The sequence below is a fragment of the Lepisma saccharinum genome, chromosome 20 (assembly GCF_977018435.1).
Source record: "Lepisma saccharinum chromosome 20, izLepSacc3.1, whole genome shotgun sequence".
NCBI classification, from domain to species: domain Eukaryota; kingdom Metazoa; phylum Arthropoda; class Insecta; order Zygentoma; family Lepismatidae; genus Lepisma; species Lepisma saccharinum.
In genome coordinates, this window is record NC_139248.1 from 20,967,278 (window position 1) to 20,989,609 (window position 22,332).

At 40.6% G+C, this 22,332-nt stretch overlaps 1 protein-coding gene across 2 annotated transcripts in view; it reads left to right on the forward strand.

Annotated features, from left to right (window-relative positions):
* PH4alphaEFB (prolyl 4-hydroxylase subunit alpha-1) overlaps positions 1-22,332 on the forward strand; it is a 99,905-nt gene that overhangs the window by 19,937 nt on the left and 57,636 nt on the right. Inside the window, exon 1 of one of the 2 annotated variants that reach the window (XM_083142160.1) lies at positions 18,300-18,695. The exons of the other annotated variant lie outside the window; for it this stretch is intronic. The gene's annotated coding sequence lies outside the window, so the exon portion shown is untranslated. Of the gene's footprint in view, positions 1-18,299; positions 18,696-22,332 lie in introns of those variants that run through there. 2 annotated transcript variants of the gene reach the window in all.

Consider the following 22,332-nt stretch of genomic DNA (forward strand, 5'->3'; position numbering starts at 1 on the left):
AAACATCAACACAAAATCACTTCATTTCTAAATTCCATATCTCAAGTGATTTATTCATTGTATGTATTTAAAGAATATCCTTGCTTTCCAACAAATAAAATAATTACTACTGCACATACACAAACACATGTTGAAAATCACATGATGATAAACAAAATTCATTCATGACTGAACACAAATGACACCATTGTTTCCCTTGATGTGCGGGAACAGACTAATCTTATCGCTGCTACAGCTAGCAAGTTCAATGAAACTGGAAGTTGAGTAGACATTCGGGGGAAGAAAGGAATGCAGCTTGACAGGGAGCGAAGTTTTCGAACTGAGATTATGTGCATGGGAAATCCCAATTTTAAGCATCTTCCTGATGTGATCGAAGATGAAACGTTCTTCAGCTGCAAGTGGTAGGAAACATTAGGCAAACGTTTCGTTACAAACCGACAGTTTGCGCGCACAACCTCGATTGCCGGTTTTTGCGTGTTCTCTACTTAATTTGCTGATTTCACGGTTATTTCGCGAGAAAGCGTTCATTTCGTGGAAAAGCACACATTTCGCATTACTTCGCGAATAAAACTCATGCATATTTCATCATTGTGGGTGTACTTACGTGCAGTATGTTCAAAATTGCATATTTTTTTTCACATTTCGCGATTTCGCGCATCGCGAAAATTCAATGTCCGTATATATTATTAAATGTAAATAAATTAATTTACTTATATATATATATATCAGACATTTTTATTAATTTACCAAATGGTAAAAATGTAAATACATTACAAAATAGTTGAAATGTTTTTATTATTTGTAAGTGTTTATTTTTTCTATTAATATAAATCAAATAGCCGATATAACGGAGTGGTTAGCACATCGCGCTGAAATGCCAGGGATCCCGTTTTTCAATCCCTGCCCGGGCATGAGTGTCCTTTGTGAGTGCCCCTTCATCGATTTCATCATCATCCACATCTTCGCCATTAGCCAGAAGTGGCAGAAAAGCGAAGTAAAAGGAACCAAATCAGTAAACAATATAGACCAATGAAATTTCATGCTTATATTTGCCGTGTATTTTTTTTATACTTTTATTGTACGTGCGTATATTGTTTTTGTGGGGTGTGTGTGTCAAGAGAGAGAGAGAAAGCATGCAACACAAACAAACACACTCGGAGACATATCATTCTTTGCAGTGGCGGCGATTAGGAGGGATGCCCTTCATCACTTTTGCCCCCCCTTAGTTTTGAAACCCAATCGCCGCCACTGGTTCTTTGTATGCTTTTTTCGATATTATCCTTAGTAAAGCCTATTCGAAGTCAAAACTAATTGCTGATCTTTGTTGTTATGGCAAGAACTAACTCTCTCTTCCTGGAAATGTTTGTTATTGGAATATATAGGACAAGATTGTTCTGGGAGAAAAATCCCCCTGCCCCTCCCTAGTACTTCGCACCCTTATCTTGCCTCCCCCAAGAATTCACCACATGCAGTTACTTGGTTTTTCCAAAAATCCAGTGGGTGGAAACTCTGAATACAAGAGTCGTGCAAGTGTATGCAGAATCCTGCTATTGCGTGCCTCCACTGACAGGCCCCTAATGGCAATATAACTTGACGGATGGCCTGCTTGGGACCTCAGCTGCCATAAAATATTCGAGCCCTGTTCCTTTGGAAGCCGTTGGCCTTGAGAGGATGTATTCACCTCTGCAAGAGGAAAGGTCCTTTCCGATGCTGTTCTCCGAAGATACTTCGAAGCACATTTTTACGTACGGCAATCTTGCAACTTTACGATTGATGCCTGTATAGCATTCTGTGACAAAGTTTGATTTTCTTTTATTATTATTATTATTATTATTATTGGAACCCAAATACCATCAAGTGATTTCTCTAAGGATTTATTTTATTGTCTTACACTTTTCGCTTACAAGTTTGGAACTTGCAAACTGAAGATAATGGGAAACATGAAATATCAAGTTCTGATCTTTTGCATATTTCTTTCAACTTTTTGTTATTTTTTGCAATTTAAGCTGTTTCTTATTGAACTGACAGAAATTCGCCATCGTTTGTCAAGATTTAATGTAAGAAAAATGGTTTGTTTTTAATTTACCCAACTTATTCCAGTATATTTATCAATGGCAAAATCCGTTGCAACACGCTCCTCCAGGAATTCCACTTTCGAGTGTCTATGCGCACAACACGCAACACAAATCTATTTTACACAAAAAAGCCTAGACTGGAAATTCAAAAATGATCGCTCTTCCACAGACTTCCCACTCAATATAACGACCTCCCATCAACTGCTGATGTATTTTCCACAGAAAACCTTCGGTCAACCATCAGAACATATGTTGCTAAATAATATTTAATTGTGCTATCTTGACTTATTTGTATTATTAATATTTTGTCTTATTTTGTTCTTTTTATTGTTACTTATTTCAGTGTAAAATGGCTACGTGCTGTATCTGAAATTTTCTCAATAAATAAATAAATTGTTCCGCCATCCTAAACGGAATGTGTCGTTGCGTGCCCGGGGGGTTTGGGGCTATCATAACATCCCCTACTTGGCCCAGTATTCCTTAAAAGAAAAGAACGTCGCAGGAAAAGGTGGCAAAATGAGGGTTGACTACTAAAAAAAGGATATGTACCCGCCTCCTCTTCGAAAATCCCTGGAGACTCCTCATCCTCCACCACAAACACCACCTTGAATATAGCCTATCTATTGCATACTATGATCCAAAGAGTGGTTGACCAACGATACATCCGGAGCTCCGATAACTGCGCATGCGGCCAGAAGAAACCTCGAACAGAATGGAAAATCCCGGGAAGTGAATGAAAATAAAATGAAACATGTGATAGATGAGCCGGACATGTCGAGTTGAACCCCCGCCCCCTCCATCCAGGTTATGCGTGGAACTCTCCAGTTATTGGAGGGGGAGGCAAATATCCAAGGATGGGCAGTTGAACGGCCGCTGTTGGATCACTGGCACCTGGCTTGCTTTTGTTGCGTGCAAACTGGAGGGACTGATTTACTGCGACAAATGCTCCGTTCGCAGAATACTAATGCTGTTGCAGGAATGCCGTTCGTCGTCTTCACTCTCTTTCGTTTCGTTGCTACCAGACACCTTAGAAGTAAGATGTTTTCTTGCCTGATTTAAATGCTTGTCCGCTAGGGACAGTGATGTTTCCTCACATCCCTAACATCGTCCCAAATTTACCTACAAGAGTCCCATAAATGTTTAAATAGAGGCTCAATTGGTCGCCATTTTGACTCTGAATTTACCCTTACACCCTCCAAGGGAGTTTGTACAGTTTACATTTGCCATTTCACATACTCGGACACAAGTCACAAATGTTACGTAATATGCTAATATCAGGAGCTTATATTTCAGGCTAGCTAGGCTATCTGCGAAGCCTAAAGCCTAGAAAGAAAAATACTGAAGATAATGGCAATTCTGAAGTTGGGAACCTGAATTTTTAGGAGTTGGCAACCTGAATTTTTAGGAGTTGGAAACCTGAATTTTTAGGAGTTGGCACCCTGAATTTTTAGGAGTTGGCAACCTGAATTTTTAGGAGTTGGCAACCTAAATTTTTAGGAGTTGGCAAACTGAATTTTTAGGAGTTGGCAACCTGAATTTTTAAGAGTTGGCAAGCTAAATTCTTAGAAATTGGCAATCTGAATTCTTATAAGTTTTGCAGCCTGAATTCTTATAAGTTTGCAACCTGACTGCCGTTGGATGGCAACGTGGCTTCCTTGAAGACATCAAGAATGAGTCTAGTCTCCTCGCTTCCTCCATAGCCTAGGACCAGGTGTCATAGTGAGCTAGTCCAGATCGTATTAGACTCAGCATACGCCACTGACTAATATACAAAAAAGGCCTCCCCGATGGCGCAGTGGTAGCGTCTTCGCCTTGTAATCAAGGTTCGGATTCCACTTTAAACTATAGGTCCAGTCCCAATTAGCCTTACCGTGAATAAAGTGGACTTATAACACCACATCAATCAATCAACTAATATACGAAAATTGTTAATTTTATAAGAATTTCAAACTCCAATTTAACTAATAAACTTCAAGATATCTTACCTTGCAATAATCTTCCATCTGTCAGATAGATTGTTCTGCAAAGGACACTAACAAAGTAAACGGATTGAGAGAATTATCTTTTATTTTCCACGCTGCTTTTTTTCCTTCCTCGATTAAAATATGCTTCACGGCATTTATAAATACGTATAAGTTCAGTGGGATTTGGATTTATAGAGGTTGCAATTTTTTCACGTTTACGGAGAAAAATTCACGCAGAATTCATGGAGCCAATAATTCATGCAGAATTACCGGTATTCAAAGAATTCCTGGTGAGTAACCACCCTGATATTGTGCAGCAAGTTATACATACGTAATTTATTTCTCATATCAACAAGTATCGTTTGCCAACAGCACAAGTGTAGCATTGCAATAATTTGATATTGATCTAGACAAATAAACATTTTGTTAGAAAATTAATATTTACGAATCATAATTAAAATTTCTTTTGAAATTTTGTTTTGAACGATTGTAGCTAATGAGTATTTTTCAAGAATTTTGAACCAGTTTGAATTTTTTGAACCTACTTCAGGATTTTTCGAGCCTAATTAAAAAAAAAATAGAACCTATTTTAGAATTTTTAGAACCTAATTTAAGTTGCCTATTTTAAGAACCTAAAAGCAAACTTTTTAGAAACTGAAAATGCGAGGTCTAATCATCACTCATCCTCATCGTCGCGATTAGCCAAATGTGGCAGAGGAGCTAATTGAAATAAATACAAATCAATCACACTTATAAATGGGCTCTCTCGTCCTCCAGATGTTCCTTGAAAGTGTAATGTTTTTGCTCATGGATTTCGGGGGACCAGTAGCCCCTCCCGTGGATACGCCCTTGCATCCTGTATATACGTACTAACATCAAGTCATTGATGTTGTGGTAATGATGAGAATTTTTTGTGGGTCGTGATTTTATAATTCCTTGTCCCAGACGCTTAATACATACCTTGTGTTTTGGTGAAAGTTCTTTTTAATATTATGCAATCAAATGAAGTAGGCAGGAGAGAAAGGAAGGTTGTAAGGCTATTCCACGAACCGGGAACTCTCATTTAGTTGCTTGTCCTTAGCAGGAACCGTCCCCCCTTTCTGCTAACACAAAACCTGATAAGAAATCCTGGTGCTATAGCGTAGGAAAAGTATGAGAGGCGCAAGTCCCCCTCCCCATTCTTTCTTACACTAATGCTGTATGCCGGTCCCCGTGGCGGAGTGGTTAGCACATCGTGCTACGACGCCAGGGGTCCCGGGTTCAAATCCTGGCCTGGGCATGGATGTTGACGAGTGTCTATTAATCAGTTTCATCACATTATCACTCATCCCCATCTTCGCAAATTAGCCAAAAGTGGCACAAGAAGCGAAGTAAAATAAAGCAAATCAATCAACCCAATGCTGTGTACTCTGGTACGGTTAGAGCAGAAGGTTAGTCACCATCGCTTAGTTCCAAGGCAGATATAAAAAAAATGGTGGATCAGCAGTTGCGTGCCCAAGATGTTCGAATGGGGGGCGGTTACATGTACTTTCTTAGTAGTCGGCCCTCATTTTCTCATCTTTTACTGTCTTTGACATTTTTTTTTTTTTTAGGAATTCTGGACAAAGTTGTGGGGGTTGTGACCCCCAACCCTCCCTCCCTCTCTTGGGCTACAGATATTCTGATAAACGAGCATTGGGTATGTGGTAGGAGTGAGCCGAGGTCTAGACGAGAACGAGGCCTGACGAGAGCTTTGTCCCCTGCAAACTGATGCACAGTCATTTGTTTTCTCCTTTCACTTCCCCTTCTCTTGTGCTGCATAATTTGGCAACGCAGGAGCACGGGATCAATGCAAGCAGTTGATTGCATCTCTTGCTTACAGTTGAAAATTCGGCTTCGGTGCCACAGAGGCATTCTTATCTGTTCAAGCTGTAACTTGCAGACTCACGTATTTTTGAACCGCGATATGGCATTGTAGGAAGTACGAGAAGTCAACAACTTTTCAGGTAATAAATTCGTAGGGACTTTCGTTTGATAAAAATGACAGTAACTCAACTTCTCCATCGAGTAGAAATCCTATGTTCCGGTGATACCGTTGGAAAGCGGAAACCGTACTAAAAAACTCTGATAAAGTCTGTAAAAAAGGACTGCCAAATGTCGTAAGACTTATCAATACCCTGTGTGTATTTCTGTCGGACCGTTCGGAAGCAGTTAACTCCTGCTGTTGCGGAATCATAAGAGCTAAGGTTATTGTTCTTGGAAGGTCCTTGTTGGTTTCATGCTAGTAAGTAGTTATGAACTGTATATGTTGACCAGTACATGTTTTGTACATTCATCCTTGATGAATTCGTAGAATCGACAGTTGAATTACGGTTCTTGCGATTTAATCGGTTAATCGAACTGATTAATTGTTTCGGTGGAGAGAACGTAATTAATCTGATATGTGAATCATGTGTAGGGCAAAATATGTATACCATTTTGCCATGGTAGATTCAGTATTTCATTGTGTCGCTTCTCACTTCTGAAGCAAGATTGACTTTTGCTCACTTGTATTTAAGTATTTCCTGGAATTGAAGATGTTAGGTTTAGTCTGCATGAACCTGACTTTAGCAGAACACGAAATTGTCCGAACTCTGCTTTCAGCGAGTGGTCGGGTGAGAGGCACATCGCGAAAATTAGTTGCTAACAGCACTAATGCATGTAAGTTGGTTAGGAGGGCTAAGTTTGGTGCTGTAATATCAGCTATTTTGAGAAACCGATTTTCGCGAAGTGTCAGCAGCTGGATGTGCCCCGCACCAAACCCTCAGTGAGCTTTGTTTACCAATTCACTTTGTTGCTTTTGTAATCCGATAAATAAAGAACGAGTCTTGTATTCTACAAGTATTTGCGTAATAGATGCTTGGAGCAAATGAAGATTTCAGAAACTGAGTTAGGATGCAATTGGTCATGAACTCATGATGTGAAAAGATTCAGGATTTGTACAGTCGTAATTATCTGACCCCAAAAATTTGCATCTGGTAATCGGATCTTGAGTTCTAAAAAACTATAGCTATGAAGATACGTTTTTGGATTCTAAACCTATAGATGTGAAGACCTACCCTGTGGATCTTTAAATATCTATTTGATGATCTGTTTGTGGATTCTGAAAATCGAGAGTGAAGGAGCTAGAAAAGTTAGGCAGTCTCTTTAAAATTATCAATTTTGAAACTGATTAAAAAATATATTTTTGTTCTTGAAATACTAAGAAGTCGAGCTATGGAAATGGAAAATTTTCATTGTTTTTATATGATTAATTAGTCGTGTTTGTGTAATTTTTAGAGAATAATCTTTCGATTTATATGAATACAGATTTGGGCAACCTCAAAATGTGCATTTTATCCATTCTCGAGTATCGTTGCTGTATTTGGTCCGTGCCTTTGCAAGAGCAATATAAATATATATATAATAAAAGAAAGTAGCAAATGTCTTCATGTGAATAGTTAAACATAGATGCTCATGCCGTGCAAATCTTTCCAACTATAAAATTCTATGAAATCTTCATGCAAAGATCATTACTTCGTTTCAAGTTTCACGTCTTTAGAGTTCTATTCAGAATCATCAATGGCGAACTCTTGCTATACTACGTACTGTCGTGAATCAAAAGCAAATTCCGCAACTTCTTTTACAAATGAGCCCAATGCTATTCTTAGAACACAAGTCACTTCTTTATAGAATACAAACCCTCTACAGTTCATCTTCTATCCAATCCCAATGGCGTAATGATATCGGTTTTAGTCTTGTTATTGTTGCTGTTATGATTGTATGGGTGTGTGTTTGCACCACTTTTGCTCGTTCAAACTCGTTCGAATCTCTCACGCTCGAGCGTGCTACGCTCGATCGTATCGCACTCGTAGTGGAATGATTGGCATCGTCTCGTATTTCAGAGCCTAATAAGCAGCACTGTCAACCTAAAACCCATACATGGAAGGAAACCACTCTATGCAATTACAATTCTAAATCATAATTTCGTATATTATTATGTAAGGCTCAAATACAGCACATATATGAAAGTATGCAATATCTACAGACCGAAACGTAAAATGGATACATATGCTGAGATACCTGCCTAAGCAATTACAAATATTGTATCACAGTGCAAGAAGTACGTGTACATCATTCTTCACTTACGGAAAAGGATAATAATATTTTGCGAAATAATAAAATGCAGTTATAACATTCAATCGAAAATCATTTCAATGTGAAAATAATCGTAGAAACATAAAATGTCGGTCTAGGTAGTTTCAGCCCATAATCATTCATTTTCACATGTCTCGGTAAGATACACAAAACTGCATTTTAACATGGAGATGATGACTATGTTAAGTTATTTTTCAATTTCACTTCGTCTTTTACTTTACGATCCATATTCGAGGGCCCACTGCCACAGACAAATGAAGGGAAAACGTGTACTAATGGGGTTCGAGAGTTCGAGTGTATTTCGCTCGAGCGGAGGAACTATCAATTCTGTGTGCCATCTAGCGTTGCCCGTGCGAACTATCTGCCATTTGCCGTTCGAGCGAAAAATGCTCATTGCAGCACACTAGTCTGCATCTGCCGATGCCGATGAATCGGTAAATATCGGTTGGATTTTATTTTCCGATATCGGCCGATACTTTTCCGCCCTTTTGATCTTTCTCTAGGTCCGCAAAACCGCCGCGCGACACTTTCGCAGTTCAATTATCCTCGTAGTTATTCAAATTTCGAAGTTTCAATTGATTTTTATACCGGTATTGTGTGAAAATATTGTATTTTGTGATTACGTAACAGGACCTTTTTTATATTCTGATGTAATTTTGGAATATTTTGGTAACAGTTTACTATGGGGGTGACGGATTTCTTCAAATTTACAGGAGAAAGTACTTACGGAAATCATTTTCTGTAGCGTTGTGGAAGTTCGTGAATGTAGTTTTGATCCATTTTAATGCGAATCCATGTTGTTTTCTGTCTGACACGCTGTTTCTGCTGCCGACATTTGCTTTCTGCACGAGAGCACAATGTTCCGTGTGTTAGATGACGTAAACCCCGTAGTCAGTGTTTCAAACTCGCCGTGTTTTCACTAGAACATGACGTGTCGAGTATTTTTTTTTAAACTATGCTTGCCTAACCTAACCTAACCTAACCTTACGGAAAATGGGTTGTGGGGCTAACGTGAATGGTTTGCGAGGTATTAGCATAATTAAAAATCCGGGCACGAAAGTAGGTATTTTCCGGTAAACAAGGTTGGAACACTGCATAAATCGACAAAACACTCGCACAACGCGCGATGAACCAGTACGCTATCGCCAAAATGTGTGTTACAGAATCGAAATAACAAGTAACAGTAAGTACTCGTAAATGTAAGAAATAGACATTATCTTAGTTAGTAATGCATTATTTCACCTTAGGAAATGTTCCGCATTCCAAAATAGTACGTTAGCAATGTAAAAAAGTGCCAAATAAATTATTATTAGGTGTCACCCCCATAGTAAACTAGTATTTTAAAGCAGAAATCTGGTAAATGTATGCTTATAAGTGGATTAAAATACTCATCCACTATAACATTGTGTCTGTCTACCAGTCAAGAAAGTCAAGAAAAAGTAAAGGCATCAACAAGTAGGTCAAGAAGTCAATAAAAAGTCAAGAAATTGTACTTGTGATCAATAATTTTTGCTACCACAATCACTGATTGATTTAGTTTATTTTACTCCACTTTTCTGCCCCTTTGGCTAATCGCGAATGTGAGGATGAATGGTGGTAAGGTAAAATGGATGAAGCGACAATCACAAATATATCGGGACGGCAACACAAGCCCCCACATATTATTACACTGGCTGTGAGTCCAGACGCCAGGGCCTCGTTAGTCTGCCAAATGCAGTCCTGGATGCGTTAATAGATAAAGCAAGTTTATTTATCTTGTTAAATACAGCTTCAATTTTCATATTAACTGGCTTTTGTGGTGGGGTTTTTCATTCAATAAATATTTGTTTGAATTGCTAATTCCAAAATTTACGTAAGTAATAGTGCCGCAGGGCCAGGATTTTGTTGACATTTCATCTTTTAACTGGTGCAACGTAGACAATGCTAACTAGTACAGAAATCCTGAACACCCTCCTCAGGTTGAAGAAATGTAATGTTTGTGCCATTTTTTACCATTTTTTAAAAATTTTGTCATTTCATGGTGAAACATAAGGAGTTCAATAATTTCTGTTTTGTCTGAACGCTATCTTGCGGTACACAACATTGTCGAGTTTCTTATTCACAGTCCGCACAACACACCAAGGTGAAGAAGCAATTGTTAAATTGTTTGTCTTGGAATATATATAATATTTTCAATAAGCAGATTGAGTTTTCTACGAATTTTTGGGTCATTTTTCAAAGATTTTAGGTTATTTCACAGGATTTTTGTTGTCATTTTTCAAAGATCAAAATCCGTGCCTATGAAGAATGAAAAACAAACGGTCATGAAAATAGTCAAGAATTTTGGATTTGTTATTTTGGTACACACCCTGAATCAATACTTTAAACAACTCTTAATTGTTACAGTTTTCAAGTATCGGTATAGAGTAGTATCCGCACATAAATGTATCCTTACAACTGGAGTTGAACTGCGAGGTCATACACTTGCCCTTAAATGGCAACACGACTTTCATTTTCGTGAACGAAGATTTGCCCTTCACGGACTGCTTCCTCGTCATTGGCTTCCCGCCAGAGTAAATTTGCCAAACGTTCATCTTAATCGAATTGCAGAAAATAACTGTCATTATGGTTATCTGGTTATTAGCCCGCTCTTGATTACTTTCGCTTTTTTATGTTTCAACGGATCTTTTAGCGTTGCGTAAGGGTTTGGCTTCGCTGGTTCACAGAAGAGTGTAGCCAGAACCATTTATGTTCGGTTACTTTCCTTTTTCCCTTGAACATCTAGAACGAGTGGGAGTTGGAGATATGCAGATAAGTCTTCCCCTCTTCTAAGCACCGAAACAGCCTTGCTTCAGTCTTCTCGGTGCATTGACTTTTAATTTCGGTGTGGTGGACTTTTTGTTCAATCTTCTTGAAGCAGCGGTGGTTCAGAACGGAGTGGATGAGTCGTGCGTTGCTGTCGAAGGGCAGATCCGTACCCAGGATGTTTTTGAGGGGGAGGTAGATACGGAAATGTGGAAACAAGAGGATTATTGTTGATTGATTGAATTAGGTTATTGTACGTCGCTCTTCTACCACTTTTGGCTGATCGCGACGATGTTGGATTATTAGATGTGATGGTAGTATTGCAACTAGATTTACAATTGCAGGGACCTCCCCGATGGCGTAGTGATAACGTCGTCGCCTTGTAATCAACGGGTCCCGGGTTCGATACCGGTGGAGGCACATTGCACAATGGTACAATTCAAACAAATATCACACGTACGTACAATTGTAGACTTGCAAAGAAAAAAATCAACTCACCGATAGACCATCCCCTTCCAGGCGTACAGCTTGGTGCTTATAATTTACATTCAATTCTCAGAAGTGTTCGAATAGTAGGGATTGCATTCCGCATATTTTCAAATTTCCTTTAATTTTCTTACACCAGCACCATTAAACAGCCACAATAATTCAATATTTAGAAAAATAATATATTTATCAATTAAATGATACGTATTAGGGATTATTTTTACAATGAAGAACATTTCTGAATGTGAGTTAAAGAAAAATGGAAATTTTCGCATCACGGCTGCAGTTGGAAAAAAATAGGGCCCAGTGGCGTGCCTGTGATTTTCGAAAAGAGAAGAGAGGTACGTGTACTTTTTCTACCTCATTTTGTCATTTTTTTCTGGCCGGCCCCGTGGCGGATTGGTTATCACATCGCGCTACAACGCCAGGTGTCCCGAGTTCGAATCCTGGCCTGGGCATGAATGTATGTGAGTGTCTATTCATCATATCATCACTCATCCCCATCTTCGAAACTTAGCCAAAAGTGGCACAAAAAGCGAAGTAATATAAACCAAATCAAATATTTTTTTCGGTACTACTGGATATAAGGGAGGGGGGATCACCCCCCACCAACCCTACCTTGGGCATGCCACTGGTCGGGACAGGGACGAAAAAAATGGACTGTCCCGATTAAATCGGATGTCTGGTAGCCTTGCACGAGTGGTTATAGAACTAAAGTTACTAAATATTCTGGACTGCAGACTTCTGGAGTCTGCTTCAATCCACAAAATTTTTTGATGTATCCAAGAACAGAATCGAAATTCTTGCAAAATGTGAATAATCGTCAATGATATTTGCGTAGGTTTGTAAATCTTCGCATTAAAATATTTCATAGTTTGAGTGGGGGTCATGCCCCCCTTGGGTACGGGCCTGGTGCAAGGGGTAAAAAAGTTTCCATTCCCGCTGCATTATTTATACAACGAGAGGGTAGTAAATCCAGGCAGGGTAAAACAAGAGTCACGGGTCCTCAAGGTGTTGCCGATGCGAGTTTGTTTCGAACCACCTACAAATGGTCGCAGGGTGTATTCACGTGGAATTTCCTCAAAAGGATGCCAGCGGAATTTTAATATTGATGTTGGCATCCGTTCAAGTCTTGCTGTTTTTACGATGCGGATTGCAGGGAACAAGCGAAGTGCGTTAGGGTCTGCGCTGGGTTTCCAAGGGGGATGGGGAGAAATCTAGCAATACAAAGTTCATCCGCGTGCTTCTCATATAAAACCAAGCTGTTTCAATGTGTGCGTACGAATTGTGTATTTAGCAGCAAACCGAGCTAGAGTGGAGTGTGGTAGGCAAGTTGGAAACGCGGAAATACATATTCAGGTGTCGAATCCTGGATTTCAGACTCTGGGATTAAATCTCCTACGTATGGTCTTCAGTATCGAATCTTAAGACCCTACTCTAGGTTATCTAATTCTTGATTTCGAAATTCCAGAGGCGAATAATTCCTGACAAACTATTTTTGTTCATGTCCCAGGTTGTAACCCTCATTAAGATGCCTCATTGCTAGGGAGACAAATTTATGGTAAATAAAAACTGAGGAGAGCGGTAAATAAAATGTTAGATCAGCGGTATATACCAGCGGTGAAAAAAAAAAAATGGCACACACTTTTTCATGATGAGAGGAAACAACATACAAAAGTGCTATAAATTGATAAACTACTTCATTTTTATATACTGTACACATACACAAGTACTTAGCTGTCCAACCAAAAAGAAAACATCAAAACAAAATCACTTCATTTCTAAATTGCATATCTCAAGTGATTTATTCATTGTATGTATTTAAAGGATATCCTTGCTGTCCAACAAATAAAATAATCACTACTGCACATACACAAACACATGTTGAAAATCACATGATGATAAACAAAATTCATTCATGACTGAACACAAATGACACCATTGTTTCCCTTGATGTGCGGGAACAGACTAATGTTATCGCTGCTACAGCTAGCAAGTTCAATGAAACTGGAAGTTGAGTAGACATTCGGGGGAAGAAAGGAATGCAGCTTGACAGGGAGCGAAGTTTTCGAACTGAGATTATGTGCATGGGAAATGCCAATTTGCAGCGTCTTCCTGATGTGATCGAAGATAAAACGTTCTTCAGTTGCAAGTGGTAGGCAAACGTTTGGTTACAAATCGACAGTTTGCGCGCACAACCTCGATTTACGGATTTTGCGTGTTTTCTACGTAATTTGATGATATTTCACTGTTATTTCGCGAGAAAGCGTTCATTTCGTGGAAAAGCACACATTTCGCATTACTTCGCGAATAAAACTCGTGCATATTTCATCATTGTGGGTGTAGTTACGTGCAGAATGTTCAAAATTGCATCTTTTTTTCACATTTCGCGATTTCGCGCATCGCGAAAATTCAATGTCCCTACTCATTGCGTTTACAAAGGTCCGTCAAAAAGTACCGCACAGTCCACTGTAGCTCGGGAATCGTAAGGACAAGGGATATGAAATTTTGTAGGTAGAAGCATTGGTCCTTTGGTCAATGTATAATCCATGTGCTTCACTGCACTGCAGCCATCTCTGTTTCCATGATACGAATGCACGTTCTTAAAACTCTTGAGGTGGCTCTTTACACCACTTTTTTCACACACGCAATGAGCTCGTTGTCATCTCCAAACTGTTTCCCACGCAGATGAGCCTTCAGTCGTCCAAACAGGTAGAAATCCGATGGCGCTAGGTCAGGACTGTATGTGGGTTGTGGCACTACTGTCCATCCCAGATGGCCAATCTTCTAAACTGTCATGATTGCAGTATGCGGTCGTGCGTTATTGTGATGCAACTTTTTATATAATATATTAAAAATTAGGTGTTGGTTATGAAGTAAAGGGCCAATGCTTCTAATTACAAAAATTCATTTCCCTAGTCCTTACCATTCTCGAGCTACAGTGGAGTGTGCGTTACTTTTTGACCGACCTTTGTATATGCTGTACCTAACCACTGGCGTAGTGGTAACATGTTCCCAGGTTCGATACTCGGTGGAGGTACATAGTTGTTCGGATCCAACTTTAAACTGCAAGTGCAGTCCCGATTAGCTAATCTGTGCATAAAGTTAACTTTCAAACAAACTCAAAGAAACATTTGATGTGCTCAACATTCATCCTCAGCGTCGCTATCAACTCAAGAGATAGATAAGCGACGTCGCCATTCTATCTCGTCACCGAAGTTCCCGGGTTCGAGTACCGTCCTGGGCATGGCTGTTTTCTGTATGAGTGTCCCTTCATCAATTTCAACTTATCACTCATCTTCATCGTCGCGACTAGCCAACAGTGGCAGAAAAGCGACGTTCAATAGTGTACTTTAAAAATAAACAGATACAAAAAATGGAAATGAAATAGATTGTTTTAATTCTTATGGTTTCGAAATTCAAATAGTGAATATTTCTTGGTATTAGATTCTTGTATACTAATAATTTTCGTTTCAAGATTCAATGCGCAAATAATTCTAGAAAATAGATTTTCCTACTAATATTTCTGGTTCCGAAATTTGAGTAACCAGTAATTCTTTATACTAGAATCTTGTACCTTAATACCCCTTGCTTCGATTCGCAAATAATTCTAGATGTTAGATTTTTGCACTGATTCGAGTTTCGAGATTCAGTGAGCGAAGCAGATTCTAGAACTTAACATTCTGGTTGCAAGATTCGCTAAGCAAAGATTCTACAACACAGCATACCCGTACTTGTAATTCTGCTTTTCAGTTCAATAAGGAATCGTGGTTTCTCGCAGCCATCCCTGAATTTCACTAGTAGGCTATTGAGGTTATGTTATGAAATGTAGCCAAACATGTGTTGCTGATAAAGTTCGCAAATATTGTCGAAAAGGCAAATTAGCGGGGAAAGTAGACTAGACAAAACTAGAATTTTATGATTGCGTACTTTGACCCAGTTAGTGTTTTTTTAGAAGGAACATGCGTATATTGAAGGACCAGTGTAGCAATTGTTTTCGCGTCCCAAGGATCATCTGAGTATATTTTCCCCTTAGGTGTCGAAATCTTTCAGTCGATCTATTTTAAAGCGTTATGGACTTTCAAAATCGAGGCACCCGGTGAGGACTGGTAATGTGTGTAATGTTATATTTCTTTGGGAGTTAGTGCCCTTAAGAAAACAAGGAGACTGCTGCCAGTGGCGTATGCTGAGTCTAAAAACTGGACTAGCTCACTGTGACACCTGGTCCTAGGCTATGGGCGAGGGGAGTAGAGTAGGCTCATTCTTACCGTCTTCAAGGAAGCCACGTTGTCATTCCAACGGCAATCAGGTTGCAAACTTATAAACATTCAAGTTGCCAACTCTTAAGAATTCAGGTTGCCAACTCTTAAGAATTCAGGTTGCCAGCTCTTAAGAATTCAGGTTGCCAACTCTTAAGAATTCAGGTTGCCAAGTCATAAGAATTCAGGTTGCCAACTCTTAAGAATTCAGGTTGCCAACTCTTAAGAATTCAGGTTGCCAAGTCATAAGAATTCAGGTTGCCAACTCTTAAGAATTCAGGTTGCCAATTCTTAAGAATTCAGGTTGCCAGCTCTTAAGAATTCAGGTTGCCAACTCTTAAGAATTCAGGTTGCCAACTCATAAGAATTCAGGTTGCCAACTTCAGAATCGCCATTATCTTCTTTTGGAAATCTGGTTAACTCACAGTTTCTAATAGATATTTCTTCAGAACTTTAATTTCTAAGCTTCAGGTTTCGCAGATAGCCTGGAATATATGCTCCGGGCTGCTAAACTGATAGAAAAATTAAATGTGTAAATTAAGTTTTATAAATCTTCAAGGAGAAAAAAAAGCAAGATCTTTCTCTCTATTTTCCATTTTCTATTTTTACATCTCTGCTTTCTTATTTCTTTTCTTCTCATTTTTTTCTTATTTTATCTCTGTACCACCTCTCTGTGTGTGTGTGTGTGTGTACAGTCAGCTACAAATAAATATGAATCGCCTAGATCCTGAAATGCAGTGAAGCGTGTATTTCAGGATCGATGTTCATCGTTTTTTATTGCTGGTCACTGTACAGTCACGGACACTTCTGGGTTATAACAATTCCATTAACTTTCAATGGAATCGTTACAACCCAGAAGTGCCCATGACTGTACATGTTGTCGGACGGATTTGAATGGTGTCTTTTACTTTTTTAACGCTTTATTTTGTTTTCACAAGCGAAACTAAACACACCATCATCGGAATATCATCAGGATGTTTACATGGTAATAATACCCGATCTCCGTGCCGGAGTGGTTAGCACGTGCTACGACGACAGGTGTCCCGCGTTCGAATCCGGTCCTAGCCGTGGGTATTTTTGTGTGCGTTCCTTCATCACTCATCCTTATCGTCGCGATTAGCCAAAAGCAGTGGCGTGCCCAGGGGGTGTTGGGTTCATAACCCATCCCTTTGACGCAGTATTCATAAAAAAAACAGGAACCTCCCGATGGCGTAGTTGTAACTTCATCGCCTTGTAATCAACGGGTCCCGGGTTTGATACCCGATGGAGGCACGTTGCACAGTGGTTCGGATCCCACTTTAAACTGTAGGTGCAGTCCCGATTATCTGTGCGTAAAGTGGACTTAAAAGGCAACAATTGAATTCAATCCTAAAAAAAGAACGCCAAAGGCAGAAATGCATGGAAAAATGAGGGCTGACTACTAAAAATAAGTATACGTAACCCTTTTCTTTCCAAAAATCCTTGGCAGTTTCTGCCACTTTTGGCTTATTGCAAAGGGGGAGGGTTGGGGGAGTCCCTCTAAATCAGGCACGTACCTAGAAATATATTTCGGGGGGGGGGGGGTCCGAACCGAGTGTCTCGGTTAAATTATAATTAAATTATTATTAATTAAATTATAATGAATATTAATTAAAGCATGTAAATTTATTAATGTTACACATTTTTATTATTACATAACTAAACTAAACCCACAGCGCTGCAGCCCTTGAAGGGCCTTGGCTTACCTACCGACTGCTGGTCTCCCTCCCACACTGTTCCTCCGTCACCTGTTATAGCGTGGAGGTCTTAGACCAGTATTGGGGTGACGGGTGATCAGCCCGACGAACCCCCAGCCGTTGTTGTAGGTCTTCTTGACCGGGTTCGCTCACTCACTCGGACCTTCCCAATTTCCTCACGATGGTGGGTTGCCACCGGCCCTATACGTAGGCCGAATAAATTCCGACCAGAGCCGGATTCGAACCTACGCCGTCCCGCAGCGAACGATCTCAAGACGATTTTATTATTACATGAACACGTAAAAAGATGGAATAAGAAATATAGATATAAGAGCACGTATTCATTGTCTAGCTTGCGTGTAATTAAGATCGCCAACATTTGTATAAAAACAAGGAAATTAATGAAGAATAGATGAAGAATTGAATATTTATTGAATGATATAAAAAGGATGTTAGATCCAGTTGATGAAATGTTAAGTTTCCGATTAATATTTTATACATAGTATCACACGTAGTAGCGTGCATAAATCTTCTTTGGTACCAATATAATAATCCTTGTCAAGTTCAAGGGAAATGAATAAACACCGATTAGGTATAGTACGACCCCCTCCTAAATACGTCTTTGCTCCTTTTCCGTATGCTGAATTTCTGTCTCTAATGCCTCATCCTGGTTCCGCTAATGTTACACTCGTCATTTTTGCGCCAAGTAACTGTCGTCACTGCTAAAAACATAATTTTCACGCCCGTGGATCCAACACTCTACTCTGTACGGAGTCAGCCGTGCGAAGGTCGTCAGCGACAGAAGAGAGGATGGGCGTTGCGCTGATAAGGCGTTCTCAAGAGCAAAAAGAACGAAGTCGCCAGTCAGCTTCTTCGGATCGTTCTGCCGGGCAGATGAGCTCGGAGTGGTAAAAAGTAGCTCCGCTCAGCGCCGGAGGCCAGCATCTTCGCTCCGAGTTCTGTGCTAGTTCGGCCAAAGTGCGGTATTGTTCTCCGAACCAGTGCTCCGCATTAACTCGCCGTAGACGTCTGGGATAAAAAAGTCATGGTGTGGAAGCTCAGCTGTTGAGTCGAGGTGCACGGCGGAAGAGGACGACCCTGTTTAATCGCTTCTCCATATGCGAGCAGGAGAGGAAAAGGGGGGATTCGCTGGCAGTTGTGTTCAAGTGAACGTGCGGACGGGTGCGTGTTGCATGTCGGCTGCTGGAACGAGGTTGACAACACCACGCGTGGTTTGCTGGAACCTTCTGAATAGAGGTGGGTGTCTCCTGTTTATGCCTGCTTTGGTGGTTATTAGTGCGGAGAGTTGTGTACTCGTCCGAAGCTCGATGATTGTGTCTGTACCTCGGCTGCCGGGGTGTAGTTGTTTAGCGCATCGATGGCGGTGATCCTGTTTCGAGTCTCGAGCAAGCCGTGAATTTCCTTCTGTGATTGCTTTTTCATTCTGGCCATTCTAACTAGTCCCCCCCCCCCCCGCTATGCAACTCCTGGGATGGCACCTTTGACGGAGGCTACACACGCTGCTTCCCACTTCCTTGTTCCGTTCTCTCCAGCATTATTTCATCTTCCCTACACGCCTGAGGAAACCAACAAGCAAGATTAATTAAATCAATGTCTGACACGGTCATTATTTTAATCTTGACAATTCTCCCCGATGGCGTAGTGTCTATTTGTAACCAAGGGGTCCCATGTTAGATAGATAAACATTGGAGTCACATAGTGATTCGAATTCCACTTTAAAACTCCTATCCCGATTAGTTTATCTGTACATAAAGTGGACTTTCAAAGTGTCCAAGAGACTTTTTTTGAGACAGGCGAACGGGGTTGTATTTGAAGGTGTGTGAGGGTGGAATTCCCTCTCTGATTTCTAGATCCCCCTTTATATTATGTAATGGCATCCTGCCCTATTCATTTCTCTTGCAACTATGTATTATTCTCTTCTTTATACCTCCGTTTAAAAATGTCTCGTCTTTTTAAGACACCTTTTATTATATGTTTTGAAACGAGTGAGGCATTTACAACTCGAGATCGTGAACGAACCGCCCTGTGTCAAAGTGGTCAGCGTAAACAGCTACGAATCCATAGGCCCCTGGGTTGAACCCGTGTCAGGCTCCCTGTGTTTTGCTTTCAACTTCAGCCAGTGGACTCCCCATGTTTCGCATTCATACAGTGCTGTGCACCAGGCAATGGCTTCAGGAATGTTATTGTGTGTGTGTGTGTCCCATCATCGATCCCAGTTTTATCACCCATCCTCATTGTCGCCGCCCTCCGTGGCGTAGTAGTTTGCACATCGTGCTACGATGTCGGGGGAGGGGGAGCCCGCGTTCGAATCCCAGCCTGGACATGAGTGTTATTTCATCACTCATCCCGATTAGCCAAAAGCGAAGTAAGATAAAAAATCAATCAATCAATCAATCTATCATCCCAGTTAATACTCTTCGTTGCGATTGCCGACTTACGTGGCATTCAGTTTCGTCGTCTCATCACTCATCCTCATCTTCGCGATTAGCCAAAAGTGGCAGAAGAGCGATGTATAATAAATCAAATCAATCAATCAATCACGAGTCAGAAAAGCCATACAACGGGAACGACACAGACCTCCTTGCACAAGAGACGAGAGAGACCAATGTCTCGTCTCGATGAACTCCTTACAAGAATCTCCTATATCTGTGGATGCCGGTCTTCTAGCCGACTCATGCTCCTTAGAAAACGTACATTGTCCGCCATTGTAATGGCATGTTGAGAATACGAAATGACGTAAGCGTTGCGTGGTTTATCGCACTCTGAAAGCGAAGTTGGGTTATCAGCTGAACTTTAGTCCCTGAGTCCTTGTGTATTATTACGAGCAACAATAATGACAGGCGCCCCAATGTCCGAGCGCGTTGAGTGTTCGACTCGTGGTTACAGCGGCACAGGTTTCGAAATCGAGCCATGTCCTCCTTTCATCAATTTTCATTCATCATCATTGCCGCGATGGCATAAAACGACAACTAAGATCAATACAAACGTAAGCCATGAAAACGTGACATCTGGAGTTCATTTCAATCCAATCGTTTAAGATGCGATATATAGGAATGAAAATATGTATTTCTATGCATTGTTTCTCACGACAAGGCGATCTGGTGCTTTGGATGATGAAAGGCGTTTATCCAGAATTGTTTTGGTTTGGTTTGAGTTGTTAAGTCCACTTTATGCACAGTAAGGCTAATCGGGACTGGATCTACAGTTTAAAGTGGGATCCGAACCACTATGTGCCTTCACCGGGTATCGAACCTGTGACCCCTTGATTACAAGGTGACGACGCAACCACTGCGCCATCGGGGAGGCCCTTATCCAGAATTGTGGTGTACGTCCTGATATAGGAGGGGTGAGGGCAAATTTCGAGCTTAAATGGTCATGAATTGGGCCTTTGTAAGAAATGTTAGTGTGTTGAGGAAATTTTGGGTGTGGGGATAAGTGACTGGATGTTGATCTCCGAGCGCAACTTGATCCTATACGGTTCAAAGAATACCATTTGCTAAACTAAGAAATACTTATGAAGATAAATATCATGTACTCTTAGGGGATAATGCGGGTGCATATGTTAGACAAGTGTTTTGAACTGTATGAATTTTTTATGTGTTGAGTTATTGCCAAAGGTAAAGTAGCCCGTACGCAAATGAAGTGTAAGAAGATTCGTACATATGCTGTATATATGAAGCTACCCCCCTGCTTATTGCATCATGCCGTGAAGACATGCTGTAGAGGCAGGGCCCAACACATTTACAATCTATGCCATTTGGGGAGGTGATGTGATCAACACCACGATTCGACCGCCTTTACCCCCAGAGTTGAGGAGTGTAAGGGGTGACCCTTCATGTAGACACCCAAATGTCATTTACATGTACAGTGGTGGAAAAAAGTTCTTCCCCATAAGACTTTAATGGCAGTAAATAATGCCGGAAGGGTAGGCAACACACATTGCACCATTAGGTGATCGGGTGATTCTGTCTGTCTCAAGGAGCAACTCGTCTTTCATGCAAAAGCCAACAGGCACAGGAAATGTAGGAAAGTCACGTGACTTGTCAAGTGGAATGTTGTTCGTCAGAAAATCGCCTTTTCTCAACCCAGGTCGCAGAACCGACAAGAGCTACACGTTATATATCCGAAAATGATTCCCCTAAAAACGTTGAACGAAACGCTGAAACAATTCTTGCCTTAATTACTGTATGTGCCGCAGTAGCACAGTCGTTAGGGCGTTTTATTACCATGCGAGAGATCTGGGTTCGATCCTCGACGGGGGATAATCGGGATTTTGTCTACCTGTTCAAGCTGCTTCGGTGCCCACCCAGCGTCGTATAAAGTCGGTACCTGGAGGAAACTCTGGGGAAGGGGGGGGAGTATGGCGGCCAAGGGCGTGGTGTTGATCACATCATTCCCACCTTCCGCCCGATGAAGAAAGCGTGGGGCCCTAACTCCACTAACTCCACACCCCCTATACGCCTTCATGGCTTGGTGCAAAGCACAAGGTAGGACTTTGCATTTTAATTATTATACATCCCAATTTTGTCGTAACAAAACTTCCCAATCTCTACGTGGGCTTCCTTCCAAGTTCCGTAGGAATGTGAATAGGCTCCAATATTTCTTGACACGATTCATACATGTTATATTTCCTTATAAGAACAACAGCCGATATATATTTTGTGTCTTTTTTTGGCGGCGAGGTATAATCCAAACATGTGAGGTGATCCTTTTCCCACTACTCACTCCATTCTCAGAAATAAATCGCAATTCCAAACACTGAAAATGCAGCACTTTCTACATCTTAGCATGCAAATATCTGCATAGTAGCAAAGTAATGTGTGGAAAGAGAAAAATTAACGATTTGTAACGGCACTCTGGAAATCTTTTAGTT